Below are 22,385 nucleotides of genomic sequence, written 5' to 3'. Positions count from 1 at the left end.
CTATCTCTGCCATATTTCTAAGCTCCATGACGTCAGGATTTGTATTTGATTTTACTCAATATTTTACCCCAACCACCTCAGTGATTTCCGTTTAATAGTAATCTAGTAAGTATTGTTTACATGGGTAAATTAACAGATTTTTTTTCTCCTAAACTGGAGATAGTATATTTTATAATCCTGTTGATGATCATTCCCATCAAGTCCTTCTGTACTTAAGCTGTCTACAATGTCATGTTGTAATATATGTGTGCATTGTAATTTATATTTACCAATACATAGGAGTAATCATTTGCCTCACAGAAATATATACACGTGTGTGATTTTATTTTAATTATTAATTTACTTCTCTGTATATTTTATGATAATGGAGTTCCTTATGGACAAGGAATATGTCTTTTTTCTTTCATTTTGAAAGTATAGTGTGTAGTATCTTGTATGTATGAGTGATTCAAAAATTGATTGCTGATGAATAAATAGACATTTTTTGGATAAAAAGCTTATTCACACATAAAAAAGAAAGGCAATAAATGATGCTGGAATAACTAGGATATCACATGAAAAAAAATAAATCTAGACACAAACCTTACACACTTCACTAAAAATTAACTACAAATATTTCACAAGCCTACATGCAAAAGCACAACTATAGAACTCCTAGAAGATCACATAGCAGAAAATATGGATGACCTTGCATTTGGTGATGACTTTTGACATATAACATTAAAGGCAAGATTCATGAAAGAAATGATTGATAAGTTGGACTCCATTAAAATTAAAAACTTCTCTGTAAAGGACATTTTCAAAAGAATGAAAAGACAAAAAACACAGAGAATGAAAAGACAAGCCGCAGATTGGGAGAAAATATTTACAAGACTTGTTTGCTAGAATATTGTTATTCAGAACACACAAAGAATTCTTAAAGCTCAACAGTGAGAAAACAAACAACATGGGCCAAACAAACAACATGTTATTAGAACATGGGCCAAAGGCTTTAACAGACACCTCACCAAAGAAAATGTACAACTGGCAAATAATAGTATGAAAAGATCATTATCATTGGGAAATGCAAAGTAAAACAACAACGAGATACCACTATACACCTATTAAAATGTCCAAACTCTAGAACACTAACAACACCAAATTCTGGTGAGGGTGTGGAGCAAAAGGAACTCTATTCATTGTTGAGGGAAATGCAAACTGGTATAGTCACTTTGGAAAACATTTTTGCAGTTTCTTGTAAAACTAAACATACTCTTTCCATACATTGCACAATTATGTGTGCCTTGGCATATACCCCAAAGTGTTAAAAATTTATGTTCACACAAAAACCTGTTCACAAATGTTTATATCAGCCTTATTCATAACTGCCCAAATTTGGATGCAACCAAGATGTAGTTCGGTAGGTGAATGGATAAATAAATTGAGGTGCATCCAGACAATGGGCTGTTATTTAGCACACACATACACACAACGGCTATCAAGCCATGAAAATACATGGAGGATATGTAAGTGTACATAACTAAGTGACAGAAGCCAATTTGAGAAGTTTGTGTACCAAATAATTTCAAGTATATGATATTTATATATGACATTCTGGAAAAGGCAAAGCTGTGGAGATGGTTAAAAAGATCAGTGGCTGCCAGAGGTTAAGGGAGAATGAAGGATGAATAGAGCAGAGAGGATTTTAGGACAGTAAATTACTCTTTATGAAACTATAATGGTGGATACATGTCATTATAAATTTGTCCAATTCCATAGAATGTACAATACCAAGAGTGAATCTTACATTATAACAGTGTGTCAGTATCAATGTAAGTTTGTCAATTGGCTTGATTATACCATTCTGGGAAGAATGTTGATAATCAAGGAGGCTGTGCATATATTGGGGCAAGTGGAATATAGAAAATCTCAGTACTTTCTGCACAATTGTTCTTTGAACCTAAAACTACTCTAAAACATAAACTCTATTAAAATAAAAACAAAGAAGAAAGGAACTTTGCTTGTATGCTGGTGTCCACTGAATATAATCCATACTATATAGACAATAAAACATATTCACACAGAAAATTTTATTTTGCCTTATTATAAACCAATTAAGTACAAAATACAGATATTATTAACCATTTCCTTCACTTGTCATAGCTCCACATTCATGCTGTTGTTAACCAGTCCTCCCAATACTGTTAAATGTTATCTTTTGGTAAAGCTTTGGCTGTATAATATATGCAGACAAATGGATGGATTGATAATTAGTTAAACATTTAGATAGCTTAATTGCACTGTTAAAATTATTATAGGAACAATAGTCAACATGTATTGACTATGTACAAAAATTGTGCCAAATGCTCAATATTGTCTCACTTATTTTTCTTAACAACCATGTAAAAAGGTTATATAAGTATATCTATTTTCACATAAGGAAACTGAAGCATAGAAACATCAAGTAAATGTACAGAAAGACTCACAGCCGTTAGAACCAGTGTTTGAGCCCATGTACTCATTCTATTATGCTCTTAAATACTCTAATGTCACCCTTTTAGCAAAAATAGTCATTAAATATTATGTTAAAAACATGTTATTTTGCTAAACATTCTAAATCAGACACTGTCTAACCTTTTAATGGTTTATAGCCCAAGATGCCCATTGTGCAAATGTAAAACTTGTAAGTGGAATTTGCATTGGCCCTAATCATTTGTTTTACATGATGGTATGAAATTAAATAATTGTAATGATTTGAATTCCACTAACCCTGCTATTGTAATAGAATAACAACCTTCAGGGTCCTCTTTTTACTCACCAGTATTTTCAGGAGTCCCCAAGGAATGCTCATTAAACCTATCTTCTCCCATCAGTTGTTGGCAATTATGATGGTTCACTTTATGTGTCAACTTCGAGAGTGGTTTTGGATGAAATTAACATTTACATTGGTGAACTTTGGGTAAAGTAGAATGCCTTCCATAGTGTAGGTAGGCCTTTTCAGTTGAGGGGCTGAATAGAACAAAAAGACTGATTTCCCCAAGAAGAGAAAGTTCTCCAATAGGCTGCTTTGGATTTCATCTGCACCATCAGATCTCCTAGGTCTTCAGTCTGCTTTCCCATGCTGCAGATTTTGGATTTCAGTCTCCATAATCGTGTGGGCCAATTCCTTACAATAAATTCTTTCCTTTTCTTATGTCTTTTCTTTTCTTCTCTTTTTTCTTTTCTTCTTTTCTTCTTTTCTTTCTTTTCTTTCTTTTCTTTTTTTTCTTTTCTTTTCTTCTCTAGAGAACCCGGACTAATATACCAGGCCCCACAATCAATGACCTAGCCTGTCATGGTGCCCTACTTATATGTGGCAATTTGTGACAAACAGAAAAAAAAGGCCTCTTGCTCTTTTGCAGTATTCTGCTAGAAAGCTCCCAAATCAGAGCTGCTTATAACCCAGTGTTTTACACAGTTTTTCTGTACACTTTTTCTTTTATAGTCTTTTTTCTCCTTGGTATCTACGAGATTGGGCTGAAAGTACTCATCATGGTGTAATCAGAATCACGATTCCCCTTCTACAATGACTCTAGTTTAAACACTTAACTCTCATGCACAGCTATTCCTTCTCTTGGGATGAATCATCTCCTCCTGTTACTGTCAGGTTGGTCTGTTACACTATTTTTCTATGACATGCTTCAGACATTTCTGTTCCCCAGTAGAGTTCTTTCCTAAGGATCACTTCAGATGTCATGCAAAAGAAATTTTCTTATGGAATGCCTCACCAGGATTCTAAGAATGCCCAAATATGTCTGAATCTCAACAAAGATAACATTACCCAACAAAGTTAACATTTCTGCAGTCTGCTATAATATGCTGCAGAAATATTCCTTACTCTTGTTCTAATTCCAAGGAATTCATATTCTTTGGGAAAATTAACCCTCATGCATCCTACTTCATTTTTTCACTTGACCAAAGGTTCAAAAAGCACCAAATGCTAGAAGTTCCACTAACTTCACATATGGACATGGAAAGCTCTAATTTTACCCAAATCATATTTGTGTAAGAAGAGTTTTGTGAATGAAAGATAAGGAAAAATTCTGTTCTTCTATAAGGGAGTGATTTGATATACATGTACAATGTGTCATCTGACCAGTAAGCACATATTTATGAGGGCAGTGGGGTAGAATGTGATATTTGAACTGTCCCCCCAAAAATCTGTCATATATTAATATTAATATTAATTAATAGAATTATAATTCTATTAATTATATAATTAATTTTATAATATGTAATTAATTATATACAAATAATTATAATTAATATTAAATAATATCTGTCATATATTAATCATCACTGCATAAAAAGATGAGATTAGGGAGAAAAAAGCAAGAATAGAAGAATATACATTCTAAAAAGAAGTTCTGTTTAATTTTTTGAGACAGTGAACAATGACAGCTAATTAGGGTTTAATGTTTAGGTAAGGTCACAACTGAATTTTTGGTTTTCCTCCTATTATTAAGTCTTCTATAAAAAGGTGGAATTTTAGAACCTATTTGAAGATCAGAGAAGAAAATGAACTTAGAACTCCAGGGGATAAAAAGAAGATTCTCCAGACATTAAGATAACTTCACTACTACCCACTCATTATCTGTCTTATAACAATATCCACCTAGTCAATGATTCATCCAAACCAAATGTGCAAAGTGTGCAACAAACTCTGAATAAGTCAAAAGACTTATACTCCATTTGCTGGTATTAAGATCAAGGTGTTAAAGTTGAGGAAATAGAAAATAAAAGTTGATGGAGAATTCACTGCAGTTGTTAGCTCTAAGGGGTTTCCAAGTCAGCCAACCTCAGTCATCTGTTGTTCAAACAAATGTACCTCTATTATGCCCCCAGAACTATGTCTACTGGCCAGAAGGATGCCCTCTAGGTGATATCAGGAGGTAGCAATGATGCAGGTCTGATTTGAGCTAAGATACATTTCTACCACATTAATATTGGATGTGTCAGTATTTAACTGATACTATAAAGGGCAAGTTTTCCTGTTACTGAATTCTCTACTTATTTTAAAATCTCAAAGTATTATTGTTATAATTATAAGCACAAATTTTTAGCTAGGGAATCCCTCCTTAAAAAAAAAAAAGACTATTAATGATTCTGTATGCTAAAACTTCCACACCTAAAAGTTACAATGTAGTTAATGCCATTATGTTTTCTTAATAACAACTTAGGGATAATATTCTACATTTGAATATCTTCTTAGTGTTAGAGCTAATTTTGAACCAGGATATTTAATACACATTGATAGATTTTTAAGAACAGCATTTGAGTGTAGACTAACAAATAACTTTCTTTTATACTGTAATAGAAACTATTTACTGCCCCAATATGTTAAAACTTTCTTATTCTCTTTAGCTACATCAAGGGTACTCAAGTATGTCCCTTGCTAATACTAGAAAGCATTATTTTTCTTCTCCATATATATTTTCTTTATGTTTATTTATTTTTGAGGCGGGGGGCAGAGGAAGGAGGACAGAGGATCTGAAACAACTAATGACCTGAGCTGAAGTTGGACACTTAACTGACTGAGACACCCAGGCGCCCAATGTATTTTCTAGTCTTTCATGACTATAATGATGTTTCCATTGAAATGCTCAGTCTTAACTATGTATTAATCATACAACAATACTAATCATTGGAAGGATTAGCAAGTTTTAAATAGTGATGATGATTCTGCAAATGGGAAATAGTACCAAAACATCCCATTTTGCCCAACATCACATTCCTCTTAGTGTTTATTTTTAGCTCCTTTGAAATAATGCTTTTGTCCTGTAGAGCAACACTATTGGTTACCTACCTAATATCCACCTAAGACACCAGGTGGCTACCTGCTTTAGAAAAAGGGGCTCCTCCTTAAGACCTACCTAGAGGGTTAATCTTGATTACTGAATATCAGGGCAGTTCACTCCTTTCAAGCCTGATTTAAGAAGAATTTAAGAAGGATTTTTGTTATATAATTTCAGATAAGGACTCCGTTGAGGAAATCTAGGATCCTCTGAAAAAGATTTCATCCCTCTTAGAGAGGTTCACATCCTCCTTCTTCTTGACATTTAGATGGTTATGTGAGGGTAGGATGCTAAAAGCTCATCAGTAACACCAAAAGGGGTCAAATCTAAGGACATTAGCTGACAGGAAGAGGATGCTTGCGCAGAAAGATTAGAGGAATTGGATGTTTGATGATTTCATTTAGCCATCAATTTAATGAATTCTGGAACTTCCTCCCTTGGGATCTTGTTACATGAGGTCATGTGTCCCTGTTGTCTAAGCAGTTTTGAGATGGGAGTAGTACTACTTGCAGCTGAAACAATTCTACTTGATTCATTTTAGCATTTAGGACCCACATGTATTTATTATCTGCTTTCACTTTCTTCTAAGATCTTGAATTTTTGAAAGAAAATGTTAAATCCCTGCTCTCAGAAAGACCAAATATTTTCCCAGATAACCACTGGTGAGGTGTTACAGGACACATTCGGAAAGAATATGTAATATTTCTTAGGTTTTAATCTGAAATCAGGAATTCCCATCCAACTTTGGTAACTATATAGTTAAGCAATATATTTTAAAACATAGAAGAGTGAATGATGTTGAAATAATTACATTTTAAATTTGGATATAATTTTAGAAGAGCTAAAATTATCTTTATATATACATATTATTATACATTCTCTATCTTATAAACACTTCAAACTAATCTATAATCTGTGTCAATATTATGCAAATGCTGAGATTTGTAACCTAGATGTCTCACTAAATTTTCAGAGAACAACTAGGAAACTGCAAAATTTCTTGTTAGAACAGATGGTCTTTTGATTAATGCTCTAGTGCATAATTCTACCTCTGTTGAGTCATTTTAACAAGAAAGTGTTTTAAGTGTTCCGCCAGTTGGCTGGTCAAATTAGCAACAGGCACCAGTTAAGGTGTAAACCAGAAGCATAAATCCACCTAGTGATGCATGAGCAAGTGAAAGTATCTCTGCAAGAGTGTTTCTAATAGAGAAGATAGTGAATTAAGATTTTCAGAAAACAGCATGGAAAAAGCTTCTCATCAGTCTAAATTACTAGCCAATGGCAATTATTATATGATACAGGTCTATGTTAAAACTAGTCATTTAAATATTTCAAATAAATCAGAAATAACCAAAGTAATCAAAGTCCTTTGGATTGTGTCTTTAAAATGTTCTGAGGGAAGAAATGAAATGCGTCAATACTGGATTTAAATCAACTCAAATAACTGGAGAAATGGTATTTTCAACTCACATATTGATAGCTCATTAGACTTAAAAATGTGCATTGGCATTATCCACACACAGCCTTCCATTAATAACCAAAAACTTTTGCATTTAAATAATTCTGATAAAAAAAACTTCAAATTTGAAATGTAGTTATGAATCTACTTATTTTTTCTTAGAAAATTTAAAAGCTCCAGGAATTTATCACTCAATTCCAATATAGTTCATTTCAGAGGTCTTTTTGTAAAAATGAAGACTTTTAGATTAAGCTTTTCCCAACTGCTGCTTCCAGTTTTAGCATATTACATAATTTTGCTTAAAAAAAGGTTTTTGAACTTTTAACTTTGTACTATGGGCTAAGTCATGAGTTATTAGTTATTAGTACTCTTTTATATAAACTGGAAAGAAGTAAAGTCAGTGGATAGGTTTAGACTTCCCTGAGCATGTTGCAGGTTCCTCAGTCTGCTGGTGGATCTGCAGGATTCAAAGTAAAAGGGTATGTGCTCTATACCATTTCCCAGTTTTTATGTTCATCTCCTCATTAGTTTCCTCCAGCATAATTACTTAATGATAATACAATTAATGAGGATTAGTAATGGTCCTCCATTATTGTGGTCTTCCAGAAGCCCTAGTCCCTTTAAGGAACTTATTCATATACACATATATTTTCCTAACTTTTAACTTATCTTAGCCTCCCAGTTGTACTTTGATATATTTACGAGTTGTTTATATGGGCAAAGTAAGTGTCAAGTGATATAGGATGGAGGCCATAATGTTTATATCTCACATGAGAATTAGTACAGAGCATGTTATATTGTGGTAACAATCACAAGGGTTCTATGGTTTAACAAAACAAAAGTTTATATCTCTCTTGTATGTAACCTGTTAGGGATTAGGGCAACTGTTTAGGACAAGTAGGGCCCCAGCAACTGAGACTGAACTGATCTATGACTTTATCATATCAGCATGAGTCCTTGTCTGCTGTTGCTTTAGGAGAGGAGAGAGCTTGAGAGTTGTTTGTTGGCTTTTCCAAGCTTTGTCTTGAAGTGACACACATCCCTGCTGCCCAAAGTCTGCAGGCCAGGATGTGTTAGATGGTCAAGGGGAACAGGGATGTGGTGGTGCATGTGTAGTATTTGGCAAGTGCAACTGTTGCTGCCATAGTGGTAATTTGAAAATATTCATCCTTCTTGATAACAACAGCAACAACAATGAAAATTCTGCTGACATTTCAGAAATGGGGGTGAATGAACAACAGTAGATTAAATTCCACACATGAGTGAAATCATATGGTACTTGTCTTTCCCTAATTGACTTATTTCACTTAGCATTATACCTTCTAACTCCATCCATGTTGTTGCAAATGGCAAGATTTCATTCTTTTTTATGGGTGAGGAAAATTCCATTCTTTATCCGTTTACCCATTGACGGACACTCAGGCTGCTTCCATTCTTGGCAATTGTAAATAATGCTGCAGTAAACATAAGGGTGCATATATCTTTTTGAATTAGTATTTCCATTTTTGGGGGGTAAACATCCATTAATGGAATTGCTGGATGATATGGTAATTCTATTTTTAATTTTTTGAGAACCTCCATACTCTTTTCCAGTGGCTGCACCAGTTTGCATTCCCACCAACAAGTATTCCTTCTTCTCCACACCCTTGCCAACACTTGGTTCCCTGTATTTTTTATTTTAGCCATTCTGAAAGATGTAGGGTGATATCTCATTAGGGTTTTGATTTGTATTTCCCTGATGATTAGTGATGTTGAGCATTTCTTCATGTGTCTTTTGGCCATCCGTATATCTTCTCAGATTCAACAGTTTTTGACAGATATCTGGCATTCATTACTGATGCCACAATTATAAATCCCTAGATATGGTAATTATCCAGGATAAACTACTGATGACAAAAAGACGGGAAACAGAATGGGAGAGACACTGTTCTAGTTCATATAATCTTACATTATATGATGTAATATTCACAACAACTGTACTGACAAATTAGTTAATGGGCTCAGAGAAGTTCAGTAACTTTCCAAAGTCAATGTTAAAACAGGGATTTGATCTCATGTCTACCTGATTCTAAATGTTGTGTATTACCTCAATCCCATAATGATTTCCCAAAAGAATATTTAGTACTCTAGGAAAGAAAAACATCTTCATGAAAAACTGCATGACCTTCCTTTCCTCTTTCCTTGACATACTGTTTACTTTCATATATGATAGGGATTTCATTCACCCTTGCTAGCCAGAAGCCCACCAGTGGACAGGCTTCGTTAAATATGGTTTCGATGCATAAGAATTACTGTTTAAATATTTCCCCTAGACTTGGTCTCTGCATTTTTCTTCTTTAAGTTGGAAAAAGTTGGACAGGCTTGGTAGACATGTTTTGGGGAAATAATAGGGTTTGTGAGAATGGATATCACTTTTATATGTATATCAAAATATTTTAAAACAATGACTGTTCTAGGATTAAAAAGGGAAGGGTCATCCTGCTGAATCTAGTTACATCATAGTCCCCTTTCCATTCCAGAAAACTATCTATGGAAATTTCTTTGTTTTTATTTTTTTTAATTTTTTTTAATGTTTATTTATTTTTTTGAGACAGAGAGAGACAGAGCATGAACAGGGGAGGAGCAGAGAGAGAGGGAGACACAGAATCCGAAACAGGCTCCAGGCTCTGAGCTGTCAGCACAGAGCCCGAAGCGGGGCTCGAACTCACGGACCATGAGATCATGACCTGAGCCAAAGTCGGACGCTTAACCGACCAAGCTACCCAGGCGCCCCTCTTTCTTTGTTTTTAAACTGGAGGTCAAGACATTTTTGACGAAAAAGAGTTTTCAAATTTTTACTAATTTGTTCAGTAAATATATATTTATTGAATACATTTTTATTGAATTTTTAAATACTAGGTACCATAGGCATTGTGTATAATTAAACTGTATTTACTGCTTCCTTTCAATTTTCAGTCAAAAAGAGGGGGCAACGTGGAAATTGTATGAGGGCAGAAAAAAGAGTAGTCATCCCCTCTCCATCACTGCAAACATAACAAGATGAACAGATTCCAATGTTGTAATAGAATTTTCAATTTAAGGACATGGGGACAAAAGCACTCTCAAAAATTTTAATGTAACAGAGTCTTGGCTTTCATTCAGCTCCTCAAGTCTTGGATCATCCTCTGGGCCAGAGCAATAAGCCAAGTACTTTTCTATTTATTATCCACATTGTTGGTGACAAGTTTGTATGTCAGTCTTTTACATTTGTTGTTTCATTTAAGCAGCATGTTCTTCCAGCCAATAAATTTTGTTACCGATTTTGGAATTTAGGGGTGAAGCAGAGACGAATTTTTAAGTGGATCTTTGTGCTGAAATGGGAAGTGGCTTTTGGCATGTGCTTGACCTACATTGTAGAGATTACTTAAAATTTGATGCAGGTGATCTGATCAGGAAGTCACAGTCTTAAATAATGCAAAGTTCTAACCAACCACTGAGATGTGTTCACACTTACATGTCCACTGATGTCATCAGGTACAGGTTCAATATTTTGAACCTAGGATAGAGAAGCAGGCAGAAGGTGGTTTAAATTAAGGAAGAAGGAACGACATCACCAAGATGGTGACATAGTTGTTTCTGACTTCTATCTCATTCAGAATAAACAACAACTATTCACAAATAAGATACCACTGAGAGATCCTAGAACACAAAAGTGAGACTGAAGTAACCCTCTCCCCTGCACCAAAAAGGCCACAGAAAAACCCACAAAAAACCCAAAAAACAAAAAACAAACAAAAAAACATTAAAAGGGTAAGAGAAGAGGCTACACATTGACCACATTTTCCCTCCCCCAGGCTAGCATGACGTCATGTGGAGAGGTCTCCCCTCTGCCTCCAGTATCTAGTGGGAAAAGAAGACCCAGGGAGTACAACCAGTACCTCAGAATTGGAGTTGCCTTGTGGGCACCCCTAACCTGATCTTGCACTATGGAGATTACAGAAGAATTTGGGGCTCAACCACCCAGAGTCTGACTGTAAAAGAGAAGAGGGAAGGAGCTGGCAACAACCAGCACATGGATATTGGCATACTGAGTTCATACCTGCAGTGCCCAAGTAATTACCCAACCAGGAGATTTGTTCATCTACAGAGCTAAGATGGGGCACACTATGACTAGAGAGCTTGTCAGAGCATAGATCTGCCTCATTTGGATGATCAAGTGAAGAGCTTTAGTGGCTCTAGAGCCCTGCTTGCCCACCTTCAGCCAAGGAGCTGAATCACAACCCAACCCACTGTTGAAAGCATTTTCTAACCCAACTGATCAGAAGGGCTGGTGACAACTCCTGGAAACAGTGCAGCCCAGAAACAATTGAGCTGAGAGGAGGACGGGCAGAATTGATTGTCCCCAGAACAAGGCCAATACCAGATATGAAGCATTACCATGCTCTACACAGGCAGGGGACTAATTTATAGCCAAGGCTCAAGGTAGTTCCTGCCCCATCCAATTGGGAAAATTAAGATATTTTATGTGAGGTTCATGGTAACCAAAAGTGAAATTCCTATAGTAATTAAACAAAAAAAAAAAAAAAAAAAAAAAAAAAAAAAGAAAAAGAAAAAAGAAAAAAAGACATGATAAATAAGTCAAAGCATATTGATGCTATAATACATCAAAACACACGTAAAAGACAAAAGGATAAGAAACAAGGAAGAATGGATCTACAAAATAACTAGAAAACAACAAAATGACAATAGTTAAGTCCTTAACCTATCAATAATTACTTTAAATGTAAATAAATTAAATTCCCCAATTAAAAGACAAAGAACGGCTGAATGGATTAAACACACACACACACACACACACACACACACACACACAAGATCCAAAAACATGTTGCTCATAAAAGAATCACTTTAGCCTGAACGACACACAGATTGACAGTGAAGCAATGTAAAAAGACATTTAAAGCAAATTGTGATGAAATAAAAGGGTGTGTGTGTAACTATACTTATATGAAACAAAATAGATTTCAAACTGAAATTATAAAAAGAGACAAAGAAGGTCATTATATAACAATAAAAGTGTCAATACATAAAGAAGATATAACAACTGTAAATATTTATGCACCCAATATTGTAGCACCTAAATATATAATGCAAAATATAAAAGAGCTAAAGGGAGAAATAGTATTAATACCATAATAATTGGGGACTTTAATATCTTACTCTCAATAATTAATAGATTACATACAGAGAAAGCTTCAGTGGATTTGAACAACACTATAGACCAGATGGGATTTACATGCATATACAGAACACTGTATTCAACAATAGCAGAATACACATTCCTCTCAAGTACACATGTAACATTTTATAGGATAAACAATGTCTTAGACCATAAAATGAGTCTTAGCAAATTGAAATTGAAATCATGCCAAGTAGATTCTCTAGCCACAATGGCATGAAAATGGAAATCAATAATGAGGAAATCTGGAAAATTTTTGAACACATAAAATATTAAACAAGACTCTTCTGAACAACCAATAGATCAAAGAAGAAATTAAAGTGGAAATAAAAGTTCATTGAGACAACAATAATGTACCAGAACTTGTGGGATGCAACAAAAACAGTTCTAAAAGAGAGTTTTATAACAATAAATACCTACAGTAAGAAGCAAGAAAGATCTCAAGTTAACAACTCAACACTATACCTTAAAGAAAAAGAAAAAAGGAAATAAAATTTAGCACAGAAAATAAATAATAAAGATTACAGTATAAATAAATAAGAAAGGAGAAAAATAATAGAAAAGGTTAGCCAAACTAAAAGTTGGCTCTTTGAAAAAATTAAAAAAAAAAAAAACTGAAAACCCTTAGCTAGACTAACTAAGGAAAAAAAAAAGAAGGGCCCAAATCAACAAAATTATAAATGAAAAAGACATAACTGATACAACAGAAATTAAAACGGCCATAAGAGGCTACTATGATCAACTATACACCAACAAATTGGACAACCTAGAAGAATGGAAAAACTCTTACAAACATAAACTTACCAACACTAAATCAGGAAGAAATAGAAAATCTGATTAGACCAACTACTAGTAACGATATTTAATCAGTAACCTAAAATCTCCAACGAAGAGAAGCTCAGGACTTAATGGCTTCACTGGTGAATTTTACCAAACTCTAAAGAATTAACACTGATCCTTCTCAAACTCTTCCAAAAGATCAAAGAGGAGGGAGCACTTCCAGACTCATTGAAAATACTCAATGAAAGATTAAAAGGTTTTCCTTTAAGATCAGGAACAGAGCAAGAGTGCCCATTTTTATCACTCTTACTCAACATAGTAGTAGAAGTCCTAGGCAGAGCAATTGAGCAAGAAAACAAAATAAAAGGTATCAACACTGGAAAGGAAAAAAATTATGTCTATTTGCAGATGATATGATATTTTTATATATAGAAAATCCTAAAGACTCAACCAAAAACTCTTAGATCTAATTAATAAATTCAGTAAAGTTGAAGGATGCAATAGTAACATACAAAAATCAGTAACGTTTCAATACATTAACAATGAATTTTTTGAAAAGGAAATAAAGAAATCAATCACATTTCCAATAGCACCCAAAACAATAAAATACTTAGGAATAAATTTAACTAAGGAGGTAAAAATCTCTAAAAACTAAAAGACATTGGTGAATGAAATCAAAGAAGATGCAAATAAATGTAAAGGTATCCAATGTTAATGAATTGGAAGGACTAATTTATTAAAATGTCAGTAGTTAAAAAAGATTCAAGCAGTCTCTGTCAAAAGACTCTGATGACTTTTTGTACCAAGTTAAAAGAATAATAATAAAACTCCTAAAATTCATATGGAACCACAAAAGTCCCCAAGTAGTGAAGGAAATCCTGAGAAAAAAGAACAAAGCAGGAAGCAACACCCTTCCTGATTTCAAGGTATACTATAAAGCTATAGTCATCAAAATAGTATGTTACTGGCATAAAAATAGACAAATAGAACAATGGAACAGAATCACAAACCCAGAAATAAATCCATGCATATACAGTTAAGTAATATTGACAAGGGAACCAAAAATATTCAATAAAGAAAAGATAGTCTTCAATATATGGGGCTGGGACTATTGGATATTCACGTGTAAAAGAATGAAACTGGACCTTCTATCTTACACCACTAAAAAAAATAACTTAAAATAGAGTAAAGACTTAAATGTAAGATCTGAAACCATGAAACTCCTAGAAGTAAACATAGAAATAAAGCTCCTTGACATTGGCGTTGGTAATGATTTTTGGATATGACACCTAAAGCACAAGCCACAAAACCAGAAATCAACAAGTGGGACCATATCAAACTGAAAAGCTTCTGCACAGCAAAAGAAAGCATCAACAAAGTGAAAAAAATCCCTACAGAACAGGAAAAATATTTTCATGCCATATATCCAATAAGGGATTAATGTCCAAAAAATATAATAAACTTATGCTACTCAACAGAAATGAACAACATCCAATAAAAAAATGGGCAAAGGACCTGAGACGTTTTTTCAAAGAAAATACATGAAAGGCCAACAGGTAAATCAAAAGAGGCTGAACATTAGTAGTCATTTGGGAAATGCAAATTAAAACCACGGGGAGATAATTACCTCACACTTGTTAGAATGGCCTTCATCATAAAGACAACAGAACAAGTGTTGGCATGAAAATGGAGAAAAGGGAACCCTTGTGCATTGTTGGTGGGACTGTAAATTGATAGAGCCACTATGGAAAACAGTATGGAAGATTCTCATATAATTAAAAACAAAACTACCATGTCATCCAGCAATTCTACTTCTGGAAATATATCCAAAGGAAATGAAAACAGTTGAAAAAATATATTCATTCACTCCCATATTTATAGCAGCATTGTTTAAAATAGTCAAGATAAGGAAACAAATGTTTATCAATAGATAAATGGACAAAGATGTTATATGTAATAACTTGTTTATATATATAATTTATAATATAGAAATACAGAAATATAATATATATTAAAATATATAATATATTAGAATATATAGAAATAATATATATAATGGAATATTATTGAGCCATAAAAAAACAAGGAAATTCTACTATTTGCAATAAGATGGATGGACGTGAAAGTCATTATGCTAAGTGAAATAATTCAGAGAAAGACAAACACTACATGATCTCACTTATAAATGAAATCTTAAACTCAGAAAAAAAGATAGACTTGTGGTTATGAGATGGACATTGGTGGGGGAGGGAATTGAAGGTAGATAGTATGAACTTTCAGTTATAAGATAAATAAGTATAATAAAACCTTGGTTTGGAAGCATAATTCATTCCAGAAACATGCTTGTAATCCAAAGCACTCCTATATCAAAGTGAATTTCAGTAATCACTGGCTTAGTTGTGATCATGTGACACGTGGCCTCACATACTACTTGTATTGCAAGACATTGCTCATTTATCAAGTTAAAATTTATTACAAATGTTTTCTTGTCTAGGGGCACTTGGGTGGCTCAGTTAAGCATCTGACTTTGACTCAGGTTATGATCTCACAGTTTGTGAGTTCAAGTTATGCATCATGCTCCCTGCTAACAGCTCAGAGCCTGGAGCCTGCTTTGGATTCTGTCTTCCTCTCTCTCTGTCCTTCCGCTGCTCATGATCTGTCTCTCAAAATAATAAATATACATTAAAGAAGAAAAAAAAAGGAAAAGAATGTTTGTTCGTCTTGCAGAACACTCACAGAACAAGTTACTTGCAATCCAAGGTTTTACTGTACTGGGGTTATAACATAAGACATGATGAGTAGCTAACTCTGCTATATGATACATAGAAAAGTTAAGAGAGTAAATCATGATTTAACATAACAAGGAGACAATTTTTTTTCCTTTTTTCTTTCTTTCTTTTCTTTTTATTGTACCTGTAAGAAAAGGTGAATGTGAGCTGAACTTACTATGGTAATCATTTCTTACTATATGTAAATCTAATCATCATGCTGTACTCATTAAATTTATATAGTGATGTATCTCAATAATTTCTCAGTAAAATTGGAAAAAATTAAAGAAATGTTCTATTGTTTCTGGGTAAAATGTGAATGGACTTCCCTGAGTCAGTCAATAATTCCTGTGTGTATTTGGACATTAGCTGATTTTCACCTATCTGGAATGTTGTCAGGGTATTTAGGCTTTATGCAGAGGATTAGACTAGACAACTAAGGAATTCATCCTAATATGTAAAGGAACAGAAAATCGGAGAGTCACAGTACATTACAGATTTAGGAAATATTTTCTCATTCGTATAGAATAAAAAGATTTAATTTTAAATTTGGAAAAAAAAGAAAATCACTATTCATTTGAAGGAAGATATATACTTGTTTGGATTAGGAATCTCAAAGTGTACAAAATGGTAAATTGAATGTATTTATAATTAAAATATTCTGGGTTGATATTTGTGATTTGGGTAAAGTTGAGGTTTATCTTTGCTTGGAAAATTTGATAAAAGAGCTGTGTTAAAAACGTGATTTTTTTTTAACAGTCCTAAATCAGGAGGTAAAATCCATGTCTCCCCTTGAAACTGAATAGACCTTTGTGACAAATAGAACATGATGGAAAGTGATGCTTCATGACTTCCAAGGGTAGTTTAGAAAAGGCCATGCATGTTCTGCTGTCTCTTAGAACACTGGTCTGGAAGCATTAAGCCATCATGTACTAAATTCCAGCTACCCTGAGCTGCCATATGGAGACAGATACCATGTAGTGGGAAAGAGGGAGTTCAATACCAGGTGCTTGAGTAAAACATTCTTCTCTATGCCCCAGCCTGAACCAGTGTCTGCCGCTACCCCATGCGACGAGAAAGAACTGGCCTGAGTCCCATTCCCCAAATTTGTAAACAGATAAACGGCTGCTATTGACTTAAGCCATTGTGCAGTGGCTTGGTACACAAAAATAAACAACCAGAACACACAGATATCTCACTATTATGTTTTCTTTTTATAATGCTTACCCATTGACTTGCAAAGAGGAAAATTCAGTCATCGGTATTTTTGGTTTTCTTAGCTGTAAATATAATTTTCCATTAAGTTCCTAGAGAGAGTACATTTTTGATGTATGAATTTAAATAAATAAGCTTTGCCCTCAATTGTTAGCTTTTAATCAATGATATATTAATATGTATTAATTAATATTAATATGATATATTAATTCCAACCAATAAAACCCCAACTAATAAAAAGAAGATGTAGATAGATGATAGAGATAGAGATATTTGGACAGAGATAAAGATTGGATAGAGATTTTTGTCCAAATATTAATCAAATTCCTAGATTAAAGAAATGTTTCATTGTGTAGAACAATAGGGCAAAGCAAGATTTGTAGTGCTGACAAACATAAATGCCTTAGCTGTTAAGACCCTGGAAATGAATAATTATCTTAAGAAGGAATGAATGTCAAAAGAGTGAATAGGGAGCCAGTGCCCAAAACTGTGGGTGGGGATTTAATCAACAAGTCAGGTTAGTGAACAACCTCATTCCCACTGAAGTTATCCAAACGACAGATCCTTTTCAATATGTCATTGGACTAACAAGAGTTTAAAGAATTAAATTATTAATATTTTCAAACATAACATATTCATATATGCATGAGTTCATTAGTGTTTACTCATTTCATGCATAGTCAAATATACTATTTTAATCAGTATTATCTATTACCAATTAATTAAAATGTTGATAAAAATAAAAATTTTAATTGTGTAGCTTGAATGTTATAATAACATCGCTTATAATAAAAACATTAAAATATCCTGTGCAAAAGTAACAGTAAAAAATGTTTACTTCTAATGCATTATTTTGTAGATTCTATCTTCAGATTAAGGTAGAAATGAGGTAAAATTCATATCCTTACTAATGTAACATTCAATATCTTCCAAATATATTTGAAACCAAGAGAAGTATGAACAATCTATATTCTTCACATGTATAGAAATAATTTTATATAATTTTAAAATAAATTAACTTTATAAAAATGAATAAAAGTAAGAAAATCTCAAATAACATGACTCCATTCCTTATGAACTTTAGTTTTCCTGTGCAAATCAATTTTAAGGTATATTCCTGTACATGCTTCTGTATTCCATTACATATTTTAGTATATGTAATGTAATTTTAATCCTGTTGTCTATATTTGCCATAATTTTTTCAAATGATTAAAGAGATTGGTTCTCATCAAGAGTGTCTCTGAATTCTCATTGTTGTTCTACTTTGGATAATAGCAAATTTAAATAAACATTAATTTAAAAAAATAGTAAGAATTTCTGATTTGAAAAATAGACATTAATTTGTAAACCAAAATTTATCCTCAAGTAATTCTTTGGTGTTGTCCTAAAATCTTCCATTCCTTACAGAAATGAATGAAATCCGTTTTATTAGATAAAGAGGAGATTATTTACAACAGTAAAAATTACAAGGTGATAAATATGAATAATGTGAAAGTTTAAATACCACAACCAGTGTTAATTACCCATCCCCAAGTGATTATTAGAATTAAAAAAGGAAATAAAAACTGAAAGTTTCATTATATGACATCCTGATAGTATAAATTGTACAGTACTACAGTATAAGAGTGCCTCCAAGTGGCATTTGTCAAAACTCCATATAAAAAATTTAAATACAAGAACCAAAAGTTAACCTTTAATAACAGTAGACCCTAAAGGATCACTTTTTCTTTCTGCTTACTTAGGATCTACTCTTCATATTTACAGTTCAGTTTTTAGGAAATTCCTAACTGTCTTTAAATATCCACACTTAAGTCCCATTAATCTTCAGAATTCTAGATTGTTTTCAGTATGTTATTTGTACTGTCTTGATATAGTGTTTAGTTAGCTGATAAGTAATTATTTCATTTCCATTAAATTTGTACAGTAGAATCTTTTGATTAATACATTGCCCCTATTTTCAGTGTTCCTAAAAATGTTGTCTATATTTCCTATATCTTGGATGATAAGAGGGACAAAGGACTTATTTCCTACCTATAGAATACTAGACTTGTTGGATCATCTGATTCTACCTCTACAATTTCACAATTAAATATAAGAGTTTAAGGAATTTATCCAAGATCAATATGGTTGGTGACTTAACTAATATAATCTGTCTGACCAGACTTGTAATTCAGTACTCTTTCAAATACATTTGCTCTGACACCAAAAATAGAGCTCTTCCACATGCCCTAAACAAATACATGTTTATTTTTCATACATGATTTTCTTAAAACTCAACCAAACTCTAGAACACCAAATGTAGAAGTTGCCTAAGGCAAAAAGTGCTCAGGAACTGACAAATATACCAATAGGTTCTAAATAGGCCTTAAAAAATTAATGTGTAGTGTTTTGGAATTATTCTAGGTTTATGTCACAAAAATATTTAAATTACCAGAGTAGAAAGGAGTCTGGATAGTAATAAATGGGGCAGTTGAGCTTGTAACATAACTTAGAGACAGATCTGTTTGCTCTAAAAAGATAATCTTTGTAGTGAAAGTTATTTTCAAACTCATTTCATTTGTAAATGCTACTCTTTCCATTATTTTACCACTCTTCTGATATTTCTTTTAAATTTCATGTTTTACTGTTTATTTCCCTTCTTCTGTTTCATATAAATGATTCCAGGAAGGCATTCTTCTCTCTTTTCCCAAAGGTGTCATTCCAATGCTATTCTTTCCTAATTCTTATTCCTTTTTCCCCCTCTTAATTGCTTTTTATGGGTCTTTTTCTTTCTCTCCTGCCACTTCATCTACAACTTTCTTGGAATGAGTTAGCCAACATCGACAACAAGATTTAAAGTTCAGTCTCTGAGGGGCTATAATGTAGATACATCCAGAGTATTAAGTACAGAAAAATGCCTGTAGGTTTTCAAATAGATATGTGGATATCTGTATGTGTAATATAAACTATTAACTTTTTAAACTTTTGAATGCCATGCTGTATTATCTATGGAACTATTTTGTGGTGAAATTGGAATAAAATGTTCTAATTTAATATTTCCTGTTATTTAATTCCAAAATACCTTTTAAAGATTGAGCTCACATTGTAGTTTCCATTAATTTCCTCAGTTATCCCATTTAATAAATTAAATGTGTTTTAACTATCTTGCCAAATTTCTACTTGTTTAAGGTTGTCTCAAACAATGACCATTTTTTAAGTCATGTTTCACTACCTGCCAATCTGAGCTCATCTCAGAATTTCATTAGTACACTATTTACTCTGACTCCCACATCATTAATGAGGTTTCAAATAAGACCAGACTGACATTCATCCCTATGGTACCTGGAAAACATGACATTGTTTACTGTCACTCTGATTCAAGCCCATTGTCCAGATTTTAAACATTACAACAATGCTAAATGCAAAGCCAACTTAAATGAACTCTTCTGAATAAAATTTGTGACTGAAATTTAATGAGACACATCAAAACTTGGCTATAATTAATACAAACGATCTTGTACATGTCTGTAGTTGTTAATCCTGCTTATTTCTCCCATGATTAACTATTTATTTGTTTACTTTTCCCTTGGTGAGATCTTCAGATATTTTCTTTGATATTTGCATTCATTTTGTTAGTGATGAAAGATACATGTCAACCTTCATAAATATTTCAATAACTTTTAGTTTGGTAAAGATTACTTAACTTTTCATATAACATGCCAAATAAACCCAGATGGTTATGCATATATCAGAACTAAATACATATAATTACAAAATCCAACTTAATATTTTACCACATTTTTGATGACTTATTCTCAGAATCAGAACAAGGAATAAACTGAAAATGATAAACCACATATTTTCTGGGCTTTATGCTAATTAGATACAGCAATTTAATTCTTTAGAATTCAAAATTCTAAGGATAGAATCATTTTTAAAAGACAAAACAATCTATAGATTAAATCAAGTTATAAGATACTTGATTAAGCCTAATAATAATAATATGTTTATATTTATGGACTATTCACTTTTCAACCAGCTGTCAATATTTTATGCTATGTGTAGGAAAAGATGAAAAATTACCTTTTTGTATATATCCTAAGTGAAAATGGTCAGGGAAAGTAATGTTGAAATAAGGATAATACTCAGCGATGAAAAAGCATGAAATCCTGCTATTTGCAACAACATGGAGAGGACTGATTGTAGGGTATTATGCTAAGTGAAATAAGTCAGTCAGAAAAAGATATATCATATGTTTTTACTCATATGTGGAATTTGAGAAGCTTAACAGAAGACCATTGGGGAAGAGAAGGAAAAATAAGTTACAAGCAGAGAGGGAGGCAAACCATAAGAGAAGAGACTCTTAAATACAGAGAACAAACTGAGGGTTGATGGGTGGGTGGGTGGGGGGTTGGGAGGGATTGTAAAAATGGGTGATGGGTATTGAGGAGGGCACATGTTGGGACAAACACTGGGTAGTCTATGTAAGTAATGAATCATGGGAATCTACTCCTAAAGCCAAGACTACACTGTATGTTAGCTAATTTAAAAATAAATTATTAAAAAAAGAAAGGTAATGATATGTTTTGAAAAATACACTTGTTAGAAACTACTGAACAAATGCTATTTGATGATTGTTTCACAGATATCCTAAAATTTATATGTAATTTTATCTCCCTAAATAAATTGAAGAATACTAAAAGGCAGAAATATATGCTATTGAAACAAATACACTTTTTCACTAAATAAATATTATTTGCTAAGTGACTGATATTAATTAGCTGCATTTCCTATAACAGTGTGGTCCTTGTGTTAATCTGCTTCATAATGACTATATTTGTCAATTATTGAATTAGAATCTCTGAGATGGGGCCAGTTATAAACTTCCCCGGTGAGTTGTGAGTCAATAATGTTTGAGAATTATTGTCCTACAAGCAACATACATAATGAGTGAATGAATGAGTGAAAAATATTTAGGTGCTGTCTAAAAGCACATAGTGAATAAACAGCAATGGTATTTCTATTGAGCTAAGACAGAATAACCTCATAGAATGTTTTTGAGTTATTATCAGCACTAATAAAATGTGATGATAGAGAATTATTCAATTTATCTGATTATACTGTCTATGTTGACTGAATATGATATATATTGT

The sequence above is a fragment of the Panthera uncia genome (genome assembly GCF_023721935.1).
Source record: "Panthera uncia isolate 11264 chromosome C1 unlocalized genomic scaffold, Puncia_PCG_1.0 HiC_scaffold_3, whole genome shotgun sequence".
Classification (NCBI taxonomy): Eukaryota; Metazoa; Chordata; class Mammalia; order Carnivora; family Felidae; genus Panthera; species Panthera uncia.
The sequence above is the reverse complement of the archived record's forward strand: the minus strand, read 5'-3'. Positions refer to the sequence as shown.